This window comes from Heterodontus francisci, chromosome 25 (assembly GCF_036365525.1).
Source record: "Heterodontus francisci isolate sHetFra1 chromosome 25, sHetFra1.hap1, whole genome shotgun sequence".
NCBI classification, from domain to species: domain Eukaryota; kingdom Metazoa; phylum Chordata; class Chondrichthyes; order Heterodontiformes; family Heterodontidae; genus Heterodontus; species Heterodontus francisci.
In genome coordinates, this window is record NC_090395.1 from 47,288,112 (window position 1) to 47,308,167 (window position 20,056).

Below are 20,056 nucleotides of genomic sequence, written 5' to 3' on the forward strand. Positions count from 1 at the left end.
ACCTGACATTTTGCACATGTGTGTATGGTTGTATGTTTCCTGTGTTTCACTATTGGTCCTGTAATAGGGTGTCATCAGGCATGGCTTCAGTGGCTTGAGATTGTCGCAAGCATCCATCCAGTTCCTTGATGCACTTTGCTGAGGACATCGTGTAAGCTTGAGCGTTGAAGGGCAAAGATGTCAAGAATGCTTTCCTGTGCTGCATGGGCATTCATGATCCGTAGTTGGGCATCGCAGAGGATCATCACATTTAATAAATTATTTCCTTTCCTTTTGATGTCTGTGACAATGTATTGTTGGGTGCTTTCAATTGGATATGGGTTCCATCGATGGTCCCCTGCACTTTGGAGAAAGCAGCCATCCTGTGGAATGTGATAGACCTCTCCCTTTGCTGTGCTGGGGCACATCATAGTTGAATTCAGAAGCCCTGTATCTCCTTACACACAGTTTCTCCGACATCATCTCAAAAGACAGCCTCTCCTTGTACACTCTTTGGGATGAGTAATAATTCCTCCTGATCAGCCTCTGGGCATGGCAGCCCATTGTTGCACCCCCATTCTGTGCATAACATTCATCAACAGTGGGACCCCCAAATGGAAAAGACATTTTTTTCCCTATTTATTTTTCACAGGCTTCCTCTTTCAGCACTTCCAGGTCATCTGCCACGTAAGTATGAAAAAAAATGAAAAAGAAGAGAAACTTGGGTCATTTCATACACGTTTCTAACATCTAAAAATCTCCTTCCAGCTGAATCCTGGCTTTATTAAATATGCATGAATTTTAAATGGCAGTAAGAAAGGCTTCTTGTGTACCTTCAGACCAGCCCTACCTTTTTCTGGATTTATTAATGGGTAGGTAGTGGGCAAGTACCACAACTTTACACCATTACAGTAGTTTTAGTGCTGAGTTTATCGCCGAGGACTGTTAAAGCACAGCATGTGCAAGAGCTGGGTATATCTGACAGCAACTTTTAGATTTCTGTGTTTAAATGCACAGATGTGGATACTGGAAGATACCTGTGCATGTTTTTTTTTAACATGGGGTGGTCGTTGCATGCCGGCCACCACATGGCCTTGGCAGAGCAGGGTCTTGGTCCAATGGCAAGGGTGCTCCAAGATGATTGGAAGCCAGGCTGCTCTGTGAGACATTAGCACAGTCTGTGCATGATCATACGCAGGCATGTATGCAGTCGTGGTGACAGAGGTTATTTACATCCGGCCGGCATTTCCCTCCCCCTACAGTACCTTCTACACACACAACCCTCCGCCCAACAGCTGACACCCCTCCTCTAGACATTCTCACCCTCCAACAGGACCAGAGTCCTCGCCCCAGCCCTACCCCAAGTTTCCCCACCCCCAGTTCTTTGTTCTCAGAGAGAACACTGCTGCTGTCCTCCCTACTCCCCAGCTGTCCTCTTCCCTCCTCCCTCACGCTCTCCCTGCAGGTCCGCCCACTCCTGCTCCCAACAGTTTCCCCACCCCCACCCCACCCCACCCTCTCCTGGTGGCTGAGGACTCACTGCTGCTGCCAGTCCCCTGGAGATTGCGGGGCCTGTCGCCCAACACTGACTGGGCTCCATGCTTTGCTGTCACTCCCATGCCTGCTCCCTCCCTGCTGCTTGCTCCACAGACCCACTGACCCCCTGCGATCTGTACTCCAGCCCTGTTCTGCTCTGACTCCTCCAAAGAGGAAGAACCACAGTCCTAAGCCCACCTTCTATCATTCTGGGGTGTGTCGATACAGCAGTGCATGTGCCACTGGACCTATCCATGTGCGGCCTCCACTCAGTGTTTCCCACCCTCCGCCATCTTGTCATCATGCCTGGTACCAAACTCCTGAAGCAGTTGTTCTACTCAGAACTTGGTCACGGCAGGAGACTCCCAGGAAGACAACGGAAAGACTTTAAAGATGCCCTCAAAGCATCCCTGAAGGGGATCAACCATCCTCAGTGCCTCATGGGAGTCCCTTTCATGTGACCATCCTAGATGGAGAAAGCTCATTCAAGAAGGCATCATACACCTCGAGGGACTTCGTCAGGAACATGCAAAGGCGAATTCAAGGCGCCAGAGGGAGCACACAAACCTCCAAACTACTCATTTACCTGACACTTCAAGCACCACCTGCCCCTCATGTGGCAGAGTTTGCAGATCACGCATTGAGCTTATCAACCTTCTCAGAACCCATCAAACTGGAGTGGAAGCAAGTCATCCTCGATCCTGAGGGATGCCTAAGAAGAAGGGTACTGGAAGTTGCTGTCCGATTTTCTCCTGGCGATCATATTTGTGACTGAGGTTAAGAGTCTTGTCTGGTAAGGTTACACAGCAACACAGGTTTTTGGTACATCAAATATTCATTCCCTGGAGTGGTAGATACAGGCTTGTGTTCTGCATACATAGAGTTTATTAATACTTGCTGGGCCAACATGAGGAGGTACAAAACAAAGAAAAGGCACTTCCCCAAAAGACAGAGGGAAGGCATAGAAAACAACTTGAAAATTACCCTGGTAGTGCCCATCACCAACTAGCAGCCAAACAAGTCTTTTGCATAAGAGGAAAAAGGATAAGATAGTAAAAAAACAGAAGACAGCAAACTGATTGCATGGATAGCTAGATTGCAGTTGTCAATAAAATGTAAACCTTTTCTTACATTTTATTGCCTCAGTGATAGTACCAGTACCTCTGTGTCAGAAGGTTGTGGGTTCAAGATCCACTTCAGAGACTTGTGCACTCATTCTAGGGTTGCATGTCCGTGCAGTACTGAGAAAGTGCTGTACCTCCAGAGGTGCTGTCTTTTAGATGAAATGTTAAATCATGGCCTTGTCTATCCTGTCAGATGGATGTAAAAGATCTGTGGCACTTGCAAAGAAGAGTAGAGGATTCCTCCCTGTATTCTGGCCAACATTAATTTCTTGTCCGACATTGCCAAAAATTGATTACTCGGTTATTTATCTTGTTACAACAGCGACTACACTTCAAAAGCACTTAATAGGTTCTGAAGCACTGTGGGATATTGTGGGGTCATGGAAGGTGCTATATAAAGGCAAGTTTTTTTTTCTTTCTGGCTCTGTGGAGGTTCAACAATTTATTTTTGTGTTTACTTGTCCCTCCCTAATTTATGTAACATCATGGAGTAGAATTAGCCAACTTGATAACACAATATCTTCAGGAGAGTTGAGAATTCGTTTTGCAAACATATAGACTTAGATCCTTGGGAATCTTACTGATATGCTGAAGTTTTCTTCGGAGATTTTTTTTTAAACTTGAGAATTCACCAAATGTAAGATTGATGCAGCAGAAAAAACATTGTTGTTTTTCATTTCCAATAGATACACAATTAGCACCATCACAAATATCAATCAGCATGTAGGAAAAAGCAAATCTAGCTTCTTATGAATAGCACCAACCTTCCTGATTTTATAAAGAAAAAGGCCATCCACTTTAACTGGTTATATCGGACAGAATAAAACACCTTTTAAAGATATAAGCCACCTTTGAGTTCAGATCAACTATGAGAATGTCATCTGTTAGTTCCTTGTAGTCAGTTTATATATTACTTAATATAAGAACAATACTGGAGAGTTGGCCACTCTAGGCCTAAGAGACTGCAATAACATTAATTCTCCTTCTCTTCCTACTACAGGTGCTAGGCACGGCTGGGGTGTTGACCAAGGGTTCCCCAGTGCATGTCACAGTCTCTCAGTAATCCTAGGCTTGGACAAGAGCAACATACTTTGGAGGCACTGCTGCTATTCACTGCATGCATGGGGTCAGAAGGAACAGGAAAATCTGCCTTTCTTGTCATTGATAAAAAGACTTTTCTTTAGGGCAGCAGGGAACTTACTGCTCTATTAATTTCAAACAGTAGCAGGCCAACACCTACATGCCTGCCTGGACTTGATGGACGCTTCAAGGGCTTCAATGGTGCTTTGAGTGATTCATAAAGCAACTAATTATGACAAAGGCAGTCACCACCCATTTTATTTCCTGTATTAATTTATAAAGTAGACTTGAGGTCAGTTTAGCTCTGAACACTTTTGGGAGAAGGGGGACAAAAATCTCTTGTCACCATATTCTCCCACTCACTACGAGTTTGAGTCTTGTCTGCAACTTTAGCAGAACTCCAACAAAAGTCAAGAAAAACTTTATTTTTTTAAGAAATTTCACCCAACTCAAATCTACAATCATGGGTGTGACACACCGGATTCCTGATTAAATGCATGAATCATACCACACTGCAACAAGTAACTTGGGTGGAGAGCCAGCTTTATTTTTTTGTTTGAGCAAGCCATGCATCCAAAGGAAAACAGGGCCCAGTCAGTGCTCATTCAAACACAAGTCCACTAAGTTTCTTACAAAAGACCACCATTATTTCAATCTATCAATGAGAGGGCCCTGAGACATAATATTCAGAGTGCATTGAATTCCTCAGCGAATTTCAGCCACTTTGTCAATGACCTTCTGTCTGTCATAAGACAATGATTTCACAGTGTTCATCTCCATTAACAACTGCTGAGATAATGAAGGAGCCTGTGTCTATATAACATCTAGACTTGGGCTGATGACTGGCAGGTGACATTCACACAACATAAGTACCATGCGGGTACTAACCATCTTAAACAATAGAAAACCCAGTTACCTCCTCCTAACTTCCAATGGCACCGCTATTGCCAAAATCCCTGCCATACACATCTTGGTGATCGCATTAACTGCAAGTTGAACTGGAGCAACCAGATTAACATCGTGGCTACATTGATGGGACAGAGGCTGGGTACGCCCAGAAGAGTGGCTCACTTCTAACACCTCAAATTCTACTCACCATAACAAGGCTTAAGTCAGTGGTGTGATGGAATACTTGCTTGGATGAATGCAGCTGCAACAATACTCAAAAACCTTGATGTTATCCAGGCACAGTGGCGCAGTGGTTAGCACTGCAGCCTCACAGCTCCAGCGACCCGGGTTCAATTCTGGGTACTGCCTGTGTGGAGTTTGCAAGTTCTCCCTGTGTCTGCGTGGGTTTCCTCCGGGTGCTCTGGTTTCCTCCCACATGCCAAAGACTTGCTGGTTGATAGGTTAATTGGCCTTTGTAAATTGCCCCTAGTATAGGTAGGTGGTAGGGAAATATATGGACAGGTTGGGATGTGGTAGTAATGTGGAATTAGTGTAGGATTAGTATAAAATGGGTGGTTGATGGTTGGCACAGACTCGGTGGGCCGAAGGGCCTGTTTCAGTGCTGTATCTCTAAACTAAAAGGACACTGGATCAATATCTATGCCACTGGACTCAATACTCCCTTTTCCACCATGAGCTCACTGTAGTTGCAGTATGTATGATCTACAGGATGTACTGCAGCAACTCACCAAGTTTATTTCAGCAATACCTCCCACCCTGCAACCTTTACAAACAAGAAAACAAAAGCAGCAATGTCATTAGAACACCATTACATTCAGGATCCCCTCCAAGAGACACTGGGCTGAATTTTATAAGCCCGCTGCCATGAAAAAAATGGCAGCCCACCTGCACAGGCCGCATGTCAAAGAGCAGCATGGCAACTCATTTAAATAGCCGCGTGGAGGGGGTGGGCCGTCCGTCCCTGGCAATAGCATCAGCTGCCTATGCGCAGGTGCTGACACCATTTTTAAAGGGCTGTTAGCTCTACTGGCAAATTTAAAGAATCATTTAATGAAATTTAATAAATACATCTCTTTTGCCCCTCTCCCATCCCCCAATAACAATTAAAGTAATTACTTTCCCTCCCCCCCACAAAACGCCGACATTTATCACCTGACCTTTCCCCCACAAACTGAGCAAACTTTAAACATCAACCCTTCCCACCATTCCCTACACCCATGACGTCAAATTGACCTGCCCCCCCCCACACCCTCACCCCTCTCCCGACTGTAGTGAGAAACTTACCTCCTCCCCACCAGTGTTGCATCTTATTTCTCCGGACGGGGATCCGAAGGCGCAGGAGTGCGGCCGTGGGCCGAAGATCGCAGCGGGACATCCAGAGGCAATGTAAGTTTATTTAAATTAATTATTTTATTTGATTTAAATATTTAAATTATGGTCCCATCGCCGACTGGCAGGGTGGCCGCCACAAGGCCTCGCCGCCACCGTTGATATCAGGCCGGGCCCTGCCTGCCTGAAGATGGCCCCGGCTGAGGCCTGACATAGGCAGTTTACTGGGGTTTTTTAGAGATTTGTTTTATGTTTCTCACACTCGAGTGGTTTAATGTTTTTTTTACTGTGACTTCGTAAAAGGAAGCTCTTATTCACGCTCAAGTAGTTTAATGGGTTTTTTAAAAACTTTGGCTGCATGGATGAAGGCTCTTCAACGATCTGGGATTTCCTGTGTTTTTTCTAATGGGCACCCCCTGTAACGGCGCCTACCTCGATCAGCTCGGAAAAGGAGTCAGGTCTTCCCTGTTTATTTTCTACACAGAACTTTTGAAAAAAAACAATCGTTTGAAGGACTTCAAAGCTTTTTTTTAAAGCAGTATCCCTCGCCTGTTGGCACAATGACTCACCTGATTTACTTGCAGCCCTTCTGTGCTCTGTCTTCTACAGCATGAGGTAAGTTCTTTTTTCACTGTTTGAACCAGTATTTTTATCAAACTTTCTCTCCACTGGCCGAAGGAAAGGTCATTTTCAAAGCTGTTTTAACCATGGTTTGCAACCTCAGACTTTTTCTTCTCACCGTAGCTGCCATGTAATGAATTCTTTATGTTGTCTGATGCATCATAAATGAGATGCATGGAGTCCAATTGGTTGAAGATTTCTAACAGGTTTATTAACAGCTAACTAGTATATAAAGTACAGAGCTAACTATTTACAAAACCTTCCTCTAGGTGTTACAGTTGCAGTGTGACTCTGGCATGCAGTCACATGACTACATACTCTTACTTGGCTCATTAGCATACTAAGATCTTCAAGGGACATCACTCTTAAAGGCAATCATACAACAACATGAAAAAGAAACTTCTCTATACAACAAGTTGTTATGACTCCAAATGTACTGCCTGATAGGGTGGTGGTTACATATTCAATAGTATCCTTCAATAGGAAATTGGATGAATACTTGAAGAAGCAAAATATTTCAGGGATATGGGATAGAATGGGGGAGTGGGACAAACTGGATTCTTCTTTGAAAGATTTGGTGCAGACTCAATGGGCTGAATGGCCTCATTTTATGCAGTATTCTTCTGTGATTCTATGACATGCCTGAATATCAAGAACGAACTCTTATGTTACTTTTCACCATTTGTGAATCAATCTATTACACAGGTATGCAAATTTCATCTGTTTTTAAATCCTGGTTCATCAATGTCCATAATCATAATAATGGCACAGGATGTTCCACTTGTCCTTTCACAAGCTTGTCAGTACTACCACACAATGCAATCTATCATTATGTAAAATCTGAATCCAGCTTTAATCATATATTGTTCCGTATCTTACACTGTTACATTGCATTATCAAGCCTTAGAAATGACTCCCAACTTCAAATATCATTAAACAATAAAAGAATGGTGTGCAATAAAATATCCTTATTTATATAAGGATAATCCTAAACAATTTATCATAGCATAATTTTATTTAAGGTTGCAAAATACACCATCTGGACACTTTATGCTAAGTTGTTTAGTGCTTTATAAACAGTTTTTATATTGTCCATAAGTGCGACTGCACTCCTCCAATAATCTGAGGCATGTAGTGATGTCAGTTGCTGCTTTCGTACCTTAAAGCAGGCATATCCAGGTCAACAATGCTCAGTTCAAACTAACTAGCTCAGGCCCTGCTCAAACTAAACAACAACAATCTCCTGGGTGACATTTTTAAAGTTGGTCATTTTAGACACCAAAGTTTTTTTCCTGCTGTGTTTTATTTAAGAAAATGGCCCTCACTGTGTAATTATTCTACTATCTTGAGCACTATTAAGGCAATCCCTTACAACAAAAACTTGCATTTTTATAGCACTATTAACATAAAATGCATCCCACAGTGCTTCATTAGAGGAAACAGATCGGGAAATGGATGCCAAGCCACAGCAGCAAAGATTAGTATAGGGGAAAGAAAGGCTAGTTAAAAATATGGGTTTTGAGAAATCTCTTAAAGGAGGAGAGAAAAACAGAGAGGCAAAGGGTTTAAGAGAGGGAGTAGCAGAGAGTAGGCTCTGCCACAAAGCACTACTCTCTGGAACTCCCTCCAGATACCCAGAGCACGATCTGTGCATTTGCAACTTGTTTTTCTTTTTAGTTTACTTAATATGCATCATTATCTTCTTATTCATCGTCCAAGAATTTCAATTTGGTGGCCATGTCTTGCCTCGAAGAAGCCTTTATTGCCTTGAGTTATGCCTTTAATATAGCTGCAGTCCCTTTTGTTGCTTTAGTATAATAGATTTTAATATTTTTTACATTATAAATATCAATTAAAAAGCTTAAAACTTCCAGAATCATATTTCAGACCTTGTATTTCAATTCCAATCCTCTATGTTGAGTTAGTTTTGGAAAATTTCCACCTCCTCAATCCCTAATTCTACTTTTATTTCTTTCAGTCAATTTTGGAGATATCCCATTTGGGTTTAGTATCTTATGAACCTTCCGATTCTTAATGATGAGCTTAAACCATTATTTTCTCAATAACTTGGGTGCATTTCTGTACTTCAATTATTTACGGAAGAATACTACTTTCTTCAGTAGTACAAATTAAGGAAAAGGTCCATCATTCTTTTAATCTCTCCATTTTATCAGTCTCATACTTAAGAGGCTTACTTTTGCTTCAGTATTTTCTATGATATGAAATTGCGTAAAGAATATTGGTAATAATTTAGACCCAGAACTGAATACCAATACCCAGGTGTACAACTTGGAAAGGGCCCACTTCAAAGGAATGAGACAAGAGCTTAAACAAATTGACTCAAGACTGGACTCAAGAAATCCTCAGCTGAGGACAAATGGAATATTTTTTAAGAGCATGCTACTGAGCATGCCACATATTTCATTTCTCTCAGCAAAGATATATTCCAGTGAGAAAGAAAGACTCTAGGAGAAAGATGCACCATCCGTGGCTAACTAAGGAAGTTAAAGATAGTATCAAATTGAAGGGCGGAACAGTGGCGCAGTTGTTAGCACCACAGCGACCTGGGTTCGGTTCTGGGTACTGCCTGTGCGGAGTTTGCTAGTTCTCCCTGTGACCGCGTGGGTTTCCAGCGGGTGCTCCGGTTTCCTCCCACAGCCAAAGACTTACAGATTGATAGGTAAATTGGCCATTGTAAATTGCCCCTAGTGTAGGTAGGTGGTAGGAGAATTGAGGGAAGGTGGGGATGTGGTAGGGAATATGGGGTTAATGTAGGATTAGCATAAATGGGTGGTTGTTGGTCAGCACAGACTCGGTGGGCTAAAGGGCCTGTTTCAGTGCTGTATGACTCTATGAAATTCTGAGAAAATTAGTGATAGATCAGAAGATTGGACAGATTTTAAAAACCACTACAGTGAGGGGGTTACTATAACTGTTTCAAATATTAACCATTTAGACAACATGATTTTGTGAAAGGGAAATCATGTTTGACAAATTTATTAGAGTTCTTGAGGAAGTAACAAGAAAGGTGAATAAAGGGGAACGTGTAGATGTGGTGTACTTGGATTTCCAAAAGGCATTCGTAAGGTGCCATATCAAAGGTTACCACACAAAATAAGATTTCATGGTGTAGTAGGCAATATATTAGCATGGATAGAGGTTTGGTTAGCTAACAGGAAGTAGAAAGTAGGGATAAATGGACCATTTTTGGGTTGGCAGGATGTGACTAATGGATTGTCACAGGGATCAGTGCTGGGGCGTCAATTATTTACAATTGACATCAATGACATGAATGAAGGGACCGAATGTATGGTAGCTAAATTTGCAGATGACACAAAGATAGGTAGGAAGATAAGCTGTCAAGAGGATATAAAGAGTCGACAAAGGGATATAGATAGGTTAAGTGAGTGGGCAAACATTTGGCAGATGGTGTATAATGTGGGTAAATGTGAACTTGTCCACTTTGGCAGGAAGAATGGAAAAGCATAATATTATTTAGATGGAGCGAGACTGCAGAACTCTGCGGTACAGAGGGATTTGGGTGTCCTGGTACATGATTCACTAAAATTTAGTATGCAGGTACAGCAAGTAATTAGGAAGGTAAATGAATGTTACTGTTTATTGCAAGGGGAATAGAATATACAAGTAGGGAAGTTTTGCTACCGCTGTACAGGGCCTTGGTGAAATCACATCTGGAGTCCTGTGTACAGTTTTGATCTTCTTACTTAAGAAAGGATATAATTGCATTTGAAGCAGTTCAAAGAAGGTTCACTAGGTTGATTCCTGGGATGAAGGGGTTATCTTATAAAGAACGGTTGAACAGGTTGGCCTGTATCCATTGGAGTTTAGAACAATGAGAGGCGATCTTATTGATACATATAAGATTCTAAGGGGACTTGACAGGGTGGATGCTGTGGACACAGTTAAAAAAATAAGGAGTCTCCCATTTAAGATGGAGATGAGGAGAAACTTTTTCTCAGGGAGGGTTGTTAGTCTGTGGAATTCTTTTTCCCAGAGAGCAGTGGAGCCTGGGTCATTGAATATATTCAAGGCTGAGTTAGATAGATTTTGATTGACATGGAAGTCAGGTGTTATGAGGAGCAGACAGGAAAGTGGAGTTGAGGCCTCAATCAAATCAGCCATGATCTTATCAAATGGCGGAGCAAACTCAAGGGGCCAAATGGCCTATTCTTGCTCTTAATTTTTACATTTGTGTATTTATATTCCAAGCAGAAGTAAGTGCAAACTAAACAAACAAAATCATAAATGTATTAACAAGACAACATAAAGTGGAATAAACAACTGACCTTCTCTCAGTAGCTTCCCTCACCATTTTCCCTATTAGACTTGTAGGAGAGCAGTGAGGAAAGTTACTGGGAAAAATACATGAACCCTCATAATTGCATAAAAAAAAGTAACTAGAGGGAAAAATGAATATAGCTGTAAAAACCAAATGACACTATTTAAAATTTCTTCCAGTATTATACCAGCAAAAACATCAACAAAGTTTGCAGATGATATGAAACTTGGAAGCATTGTGAACTGAGAGGAGGATAGTGCAGAACTTCAAAAGGATATAGACAAGTTGGTGGAATGGGCGGACAGGTGGCAGATGAAGTTCAATGCAGAGAAATGTGAAGTGATACATTTTGGTAGGAAGAATGTGGAGAGACAATATAAAATAAAGGGTGCAATTCTCAAGGAGGTGCAGGAGCAGAGGGACCTGAGTGTATATGTGCTTAAGTCATTGAAGGTGGCAAGACAGGTTGAGAGAGCAGTTAACAAAGCATACAGTATCCTGGGCTTCATTAATAGGGGCATAGAGTACAAGAGCAAGGAGGTTATGTTGAACTTGTGTAAGACACAAGTTCGGCCTCAGCTGGAGTACTGTGTTCAGTTCTTGGTGCCACACTTCAGGAAGGATGTGAAGGTGTTAGAGAGAGTGCAGAAAAAATTCATGTGAATGATTCCAGGGATGAGGAACTTCAGTTATGAAGATAGATTGGAGAAGTTGGGACTGTTTTCCGTGGAGAAGAGAAGGCTGAGCAGAGATTTGATGGAGGTATTCAAATTCATGAGGGTTCTGGACAGAGTAGATAGAGAGAAACTGTTCCCACTTGTGAAAGGATCTAGAATGAGATGGCACAGATTTAAAGTAATTGGTAAAAGAAGTAAAATCGACATGAGGAAAAACTTTTTCACACAGTGTGTGGTTAAGGTCTGAATGCACTGCCTGAGAATGTTGTGGAGGCAGGTTCAATCAAGGCATTCAAAAGGGAATTAGACAGTTATATGAAAAGGAAGAATGCGCAGGGTTAGAGAGAGAAGGCGGGACAGTGGCACTAGGTGAAATGCTATTAGGAGAGCCAGTGCAGACATGATGGGCTGAATGGCCTCCTTCTGCACTGTAACAATTCTGTGATTCTGTAATCATAAACTAAAAATAGTTGGCATACTAAATTATTGCTTTCTGGAAGTATTGACCAGAGAACACATTTATGGCGTATCATTCATCATCAGAGATCCTGCAGCTAAGCTTCGTGGCCTAGGAATTCGGTTATGCATTGGCCGTTTTTCAGGTGAAAAGGACATTGCAGGATCCAATGTGATGTGTGCTAAGCATGTGCTCGGACCGCAGTGAGCATGCACTGCAATCAATATTGTGCATGGTACCTACCTGAAACAACTTCTTCTTCTTCTTCTTTGGCCTCCTTGTCTCGAGAGACAATGGGTAAGCACCTAGAGGAGGTCAGTGGTTTGTGAAGAAGCACCTGGAGTGGCTATAAAGGCCAATTCTAGAGTGACAGACTCTTCCACAGGCACTGCAGATAAAATTGGTTGTCGGGGCTGTTACACAGTTGGCTCTCCTCTTGCACTTCTGTCTTTTTTCCTGCCAACTGCTAAGTCTCTTCGACTCGCCACACTTTAGGTCTGCCTTAATGGCTGTCCACCAGCTCTGGCGAACACTGGCAACTGACTCCCATGACTTGTGATCAATGTCACAGGACTTCATGTCGCATTTGCAGACGTCTTTAAAGCGGAGACATGGACGGCCGGTGGGTCTGATACCAGTGACGAGCTCACTGTACAAAGTGTCCTTGGGGATCCTGCCATCTTCCATGCGGCTCACATGGCCAAGCCATCTCAAGTGCCGCTGGCTCAGTAGGGTGTATATGCTGGGGATGTTGGCCGCCTCAAGGACTTCTGCGTTGGAGATACGGTCCTGCCACCTGATGCCAAGGATTCTCCGGAGGCAGGCGAAAATGGAATGAATTGAGACGTTGCTCTTGGCTGACATATGTTGTCCAAGCCTTGATGCCGTAGAGCAAGGTACTGAGGACACAGGCTTGGTACACTTGGACTTTTGTGTTCCGTGACAGTGCACCATTTTCCCACACTCTCTTGGCTAGTCTGAACACAGCAGCGGACGCCTTTCCCATGCGCTTGTTGATTTCTGCATCGAGAGACAGGTTACTGGTGATAGTTGAGCCTAGGTAGGTGAACTCTTGAACCACTTTCAGAGCGTGGTCGCCGATATTGATGGATGGCGCATTTCTGACGTCCTGTCCCATGATGTTTGTTTTCTTAAGGCTGATGGTTAGGCCAATTTCATTGCAGGCAGCCGCAATTCTGTCAATGGGTCTCTGCAGACACTCTTCTGTGTGGGATGTTACTGCAGCATCATCAGAAAAGGGGAGTTCCCTGATGAGGACTTTCCATACTTTGGTCTTCACTCTAAGATGGGCAAGGTTGAACAACCTGCCATCTGATCTTGTGTGGAGGAAAATTACTTCTTCTGAAGACTTGAATGCATATGAGAGCAGCAGGGAGAAGAAGATCCCAAACAGTGTAGGTGCGAGAACACAGCCCTGTTTCACACCACTCAGGATAGGAAAGGGGCCTGATGAGGCACCGCTATACTGAATTGTGCCTTTCATATTGTAATGGAATGAGGTGATGATACTTAGTAGCTTTGGTGGACATCCGATCTTTGCTAATAGTCTGAAAAAACCAATTCTGCTGACGAGGTCAAAGGCTTTGGTGAGATCTATGAAAGTAACGTGGAGGGGCATCTATTGTTCATGGCATTTCTCCTGTAGCTGGCGAAGGGAGAACAGCATGTCAATGGTGGATCTCTCTGCTCGGAATCCACGCTGTGCCTCAGGGTAGACACACTCAGCCAGCTTCTGGAGTCTGTTTAAAACGACTCGAGCGAAGACTTTCCCCTCTATGCTGAGCAGGGAGATTCCACAGTAGTTGTTGCAGTCACCGCGGTCACCCTTGTTCTTATAGAGGGTGATGATATTGGCATCATGCATGTCCTGTGGTACTGCTCCCTCATCCCAGCAGAGGCAAAGCAGTTCATGGAGTGCTGAGAGTATAGCAGGCTTGGCACTTGATTATTTCAGGGGTAATGCCGTCCTTCCCAGGGGCTTTTCTACTGGCTAGAGAATCAATGGCATCACTGAGTTCCGATTTTGTTGGCTGGTCGTCCAGCTTATCCAAGACTGGCAGAGACTGGGCTGCATCAATATTGTGCAGGGTGCCTACCTGAAACTACTGTTACTCAAATTGGGAGCCTAATGCCTGTTGTAGACCGCTTTGTAGAAGTAATTGACAACTGACTGCAGCGGGCACCATGCACACCGTGGTCAGTTTTGTTAGGCGCACAGCAGCCACACTAAGTGGTCGTTAAATGGACCGTTGGATGCCGCCACCAAAAAGGTATATTTAAAGTTTTTCACTTATCTGAATATAAGCAGCAGATGAGCCGAAATTTGGAATGTGGGGCTTACCCTACAGCACCTGCACCACCCCCCACCCCCCCCATCTCCCCCACCACCCTTTTAAGAGCCTCCTTCCAGTTCAACTCCGCAAAAATGCTGCTGGATTTTCCACTCAAACCCCCTGGAGTTCTGAGGCCAATTGTTGTACAAGTAATGTGCTGGTGAGATTAGGTCAATCAGAACAGACCTGAGACTGAATCTGGGACCTTGCTTATCTATATGGTACTGGGTAGTCCACTTGTTCAGAGAGGTAACAAAAGAACTAGACAAAACCAGAAAATGCAGGTCCTTCCTCACAGCCAATGTAATTAGTAACAGAAAGCTTGATCGTTCAAGCAATGATTATATCCAAAATCAGTGCATCAGATTTCTTATTTCAAATATATAAATACACATACAAAATTGTCAGCCGTGATGGTGTGTTTCATCCAATTTATTAAATTGTAAAACACTTTAAAGATTAATCTTCTTTCCTATAGCCGCACATAGTGCAAATTTAATAAATGACATTGGAAGAGAATAATTCACTCATGATGCCAGATTATAAAATTGTTATAGTGGCATTGGTCAATAGTCAGTATTTGGTCAGTACTTTCTTCAGATTGCCCACATACTAGAAGTCAGGTGGTGTGTTACATCTCAGCTCTGACACTGCTGTCCATTATCACATTGCCACACCTCTTAAAGGTGTACCACAACACCTTCCACACCAGTGCTTCTTATTTTTCCTCAGCCTAAGATTCCCCTCCATCAGGATTGGCAGGGCTGCCAACCATGTCCGTCCCATTTCCTGCACTTCTGCTCTCACCTTCCCCCACTTCCAGCTCATGAATTATGAGGGTTGGCATCACACAAGGGTTTATTTTGCACATATCACTAGTCTGTGAGGTTTATACACAGTTGAGACACGAGGTTGAGAATGTTTTGGAAATGTATGAATGTTTCATTGTGTATTCACAAAATTTGTAAAATAAAAATCCATAAAATGTTTTGTCTCTCCTCTTTCTCTCAATTTATATTTGTTCAAAATTGACATGCCCTGTTAATGTTTCAAAGAGACATCTTCAAACATTAATCAGCACTCAGCAAACGTAATTAAATGTAGATTGTGCTATTGTGTGTGAAAGTACAGAATGTACTGTCTGTTCAGCCCATTCATGATGCAGTACACTGGGAACACTATGAGGCTAGCATCCTCTTCTGAACTTGGGAGAAATACTCTAAAAATGTGGAGAGATTCAATAATAGGATTCCAAACAACAATTTAATTGCAAGTTAAATTAAATTTCCCCACCCCACCATATATTTCTTTTGAATTATGAGGCTGAGCAGGTAATCCCTGTGAATGCCATTCTGTGCCCATTCACAGGGGGTTCATGTAACAGTCAAGATGTTTCATCTGTTAACAAAGGAAGACACCGCTTTTTCCAGTACATTGATTGCTGTATTGGTGCTGCTTCTTGCGCCTGCCCGAAAATTGAAATTTTCATCAACTTTACTTCAAATTTCTATCCCTCCCTTGCCTTCACCTGGTCCATCTCGAATGGTTCTCTTCACTTCCTTGACTGCTCTATCTTGGTATCTGTGGATAAACTATTGACCAATGCCACTATAAGCCCACTGACTCCCACATCTATCTTGATTACACATTCTCTCAGCCCACTTTCTGTAAGGACTCCATTCCATTCTCCCAGTTTCTCTGTCTCCATTGCATCTGTTCTGAAGATGATACCTTCTGTTGTCATAGAGTCATAGAGTTATACAGCACAGAAACAGGCCCTTCGGCCCATCGTGTCTGTGCCGGCCATCAAGCACCTAACTATTCTAATCCCATTTTCCAGCACTTGGCCCGTAGCCTTGTATGCTATGGCGTTTCAAGTGCTCATCTAAATAGTTCTTCAATGTTGTGAGGGTTCCTGCCTCTACCACCTCTTCAGGCAGTGCGTTCCAGATTCCAACCACCCTCTGGGTGAAAAATATTTTTTCAAATCCCCTCTAAACCTTCTGCACCTTACCTTAAATCAATGCCCCCTGGTTATTGACCCCTCCGCTAAGGGAAAAAGTTTCATCCTATCTAACCTATCAATGCCCCTCATAATTTTGTATACCTCAATCATATCTCCCCTCAGCCTTCTCTGCTCTAAGGAAAACAGCCCCAGCCTTTTCAGTCTCTCTTCATAGCTGAAAGACTCCAGACCAGGCAACATCCTGGTGAATCTCCTCTGCGTCCTCTCCAGTGCAATCACATCCTTCCTATAGTGTGGTGCCCAGAACTGTACACAGTACTCCAGCTGTGGCCTAACTAGTGTTTTATACAGCTCCATCATAACCTCCCTGCTTTTATCTTCTATTTCTCGGCTATTAAAGGCAAATATCTCATATACTTTCCTAACCACCTTATCTACCTGTGCTGCTGCCTTCAGTGATCTATGGACAAGTACACCAAGATCCCTCTGACCCTCTGTACTTCCTAGGGTCCTACCGCACATTGTATATTCCCTTGCCTTGTTAGTCCTCCCAAAATGCATCACCTCAAACTTCTCAGGATTAAATTTCATTTGCCACAGCTCCGCCCATCTTACCAGCCCATCGAGATCGTCCTGTAATCTAAGGCTTTCCTCCTCACAATTTACGCTACCACCAATTTTCATATCATCTGCAAACTTACTGATCATACCTCCTATATTCACGTCTAAATCATTAATATACATTACAAATAGCAAGGGTCCCAGCACCGATCACTGTGGTACACCACTGTTCACAGGCTTCCACTCGTAAAAACAACCCTCGACCATTACCCTCTGCCTCCTGCCACTAAGCCAATTTTGGATCCAATTTGCCAAATTGCCCTGGATCCCATGGGCTCTTACCTTCTTAACCAATCTCCCATGCGGGACCTTATCAAAAGCCTTACTGAAGTCCATATAGACTACATCAACTGCTTTACCCTCATCTGCACATTTTGTCACCACCTCAAAAAATTCAACCAAGTTAGTCAGACACAATCTCCCCCTGACAAAGCCATGCTGACTATCCCTGATTAATCCCTGCCTCTCCAAGTGGAGGTTAATCCTGTCCCTCAGAATTTTTTCCAATATTTTCCAACCACTGATGTTAGACTCATTGGTCTGTAATTACCTGGTTTATCCCTGCTACCCTTCTTAAATAATGGTACCACATTCGCTGTCCTCCAGTCCTCTGATACCTCTCCTGTGGCCAGAGAGGATTTGAAAATTTGTGTCAGAAGCTCTGCAATCTCCTCCCTTGCCTCCCATAACAGCCTGGGATACATCTCATCTGGGCCTGGAGATTTATCCACTTTTAAGCCCGCTAAAACAGCTAATACTTCCTCCCTTTCAATGCTAATATGTTCAAGTATATCACAATCTCCCTCCCTGTACTCGACACCTACATCGTCCTTCTCCATAGTGAACACAGATGAAAAGTAATGTAGAAACATAGAAAATAGGAGCAGGAGTAGGCCATTTGGCCCTTCGTGCCTGCTCCACCATTCACTATGATCATGGCTGATCATCCAACTCAGTGGCCTTTTCTGGCTTTTGCCCCATACCCTTTGATCCCTTTAGACCCAAGAGCTATATCTAACTCCTTCTTGAAAACATACAATGTTTTGGCCTCAACTGCTTTCTGTGGTAGCGAATTCCACAGGCTCACCACTCTCTGGGTGAAGAAATTTCTCCGCATCTCAGTCCTGAAACGTTTATCCCGTATCCTTAGACTATGACCCCTGGTTCTGGACTCCTCCACCATTGGGAACATCCTTCCTGCATCTACCCTGTAAAGTCCTGTTAGAATTTTATAGGTTTCTATGAGATCCCCACTCACTCTTCTGAACTCCAGCGAATATAATCCTAACTGACTCAATCTTTCCTCATACGTCAGTCCCGCCATCCCAGGAATCAGTCTGGTAAACCTTCACTGCACTCCCTCTAAAGCAAGAACATCCTTCCTCAGATAAGGAGAACAAAACTGCACACACTATTCCAGGTGTGGCCTCACCAAGGCCCTGTATAATTGCAGTAAGACATCCCTGCTTCTGTACTCGAATCCTCTCGCTATGAAGGCCAACATACCATTTGCCTTTTTTACCGCCTGTTGCACCTGCATGCTTACCTTCAGCAACTGATGTATGAGAACACCCAGGTCTTACTGCATATTCCCCTCTCTCAGTTTATAGCCATTCAAATAATAATCTGCCTTCCTGTTTTTGCTGCCAAAGTGGATAACCTCACATCTATCCACATTATACTGCATCTGCCATGCATTAGCCCACTCACTCAACTCATTTAAAACCTCACCAATGTCCTCCAGCTCCACACGCAGATTGCCACTTTGGTCCCTAATGGGTCCTACTCTTTCCCTGGTTATCCTCTTGCCCTTAATATACTTATAAAATGCCTTAGGATTTTCCTTTATCGTGCCTGCCAGTGTTTTTTCATGATCCCTCTTCGCACTCCTAATTACTTTTTTAAGTACCCCCCTACACTTTCTATACTCTTCTGGTGCCTCCACTGTTTTCAGCACTCTGAATTTGCCATAAACCTCCTTTTTTATTACTGATCCAATCCTCTATATCCCTGGACATCCAGAGTACCCTGGACTTGTTAGTCCTACCCTTCACCTTAATGGGTACATGTTGGCTCTGAACTCTCACTATTTCCTCTTTGAATGACTCCCACTGATCTGATGTCAGCTTTCCTATAAGTAGCTGCTCCCAGTCCACTTTGGCCAGATCCTGTTTTATCATCTTCAAATGGCCTTCCCCAATTCAGTACCTTTATTTTCGGTCCATCTTTGTCCTTTTTCATACCTACCTTAAATCTTACAGAGTTATGGTCACTATCCCCGAAATGATCCCCCACTTACATTTCTACCACTTGTCCGGCTTCATTCCTTAGGATTAGGTCCAGTACTGCCCCTTCTTTTGTAGGACTTTCTACGTACTGGCTCAAAAAGCTCTCCTGTATGCATTTTAAGAATTCCGCCCCCTTTAAGCCTTTGGAATAAGACTATCTCAGTTGATATTGGGGAAGTTGAAATCCCCTACTATTATTACCCTATTATTTCTACACCTCTCTGAGATTTGCCTCGATATTTGCTCCTCTATCTCTCCCTGACTGTTTGACGGCCTGTAGTACACTCCCAGCCAAGTGATTGCCCCCTTTTTGTTTTTAAGTTCTACCCATATGGCCTCATTTGAGGAACCTTCTAAGATATCATCCCTCCTTGCGGCAGTAATTGACTCCTTTATCAACAGTGTAATGCCATCTCCTCTTTTACCCCCTCCCCATCATGCCTGAAGATTCTATACCCTGGAATATTGAGCTGCCAGTCCTGCCCCTCCCTCAGCCACGTCTCTGTGATATCAATAATATGCCACGTGCTAATCAATGCCGTCAATTCATCTGCCTTACTAGTAAGACTCCTTGCATTAAAATAGATGCAATCCAGCATTGCATTTTTCACTTGTGCCTTAACAGGTCTATATTTGCTGTGCCTTCCAGACTGACTCAGTTTCTCTTCTATATTTGACTGTGCATCACTCCCTACTGTACCTCCACTCTGTATCCCATCCCCCTGCCAAATTAGTTTAAACCCCTCTCAACAGCACCAGCAAACCTCCCAGCAAGGATGTTGGTCCTGTTCCGGTTCAGGTGCAACCCATCCAAC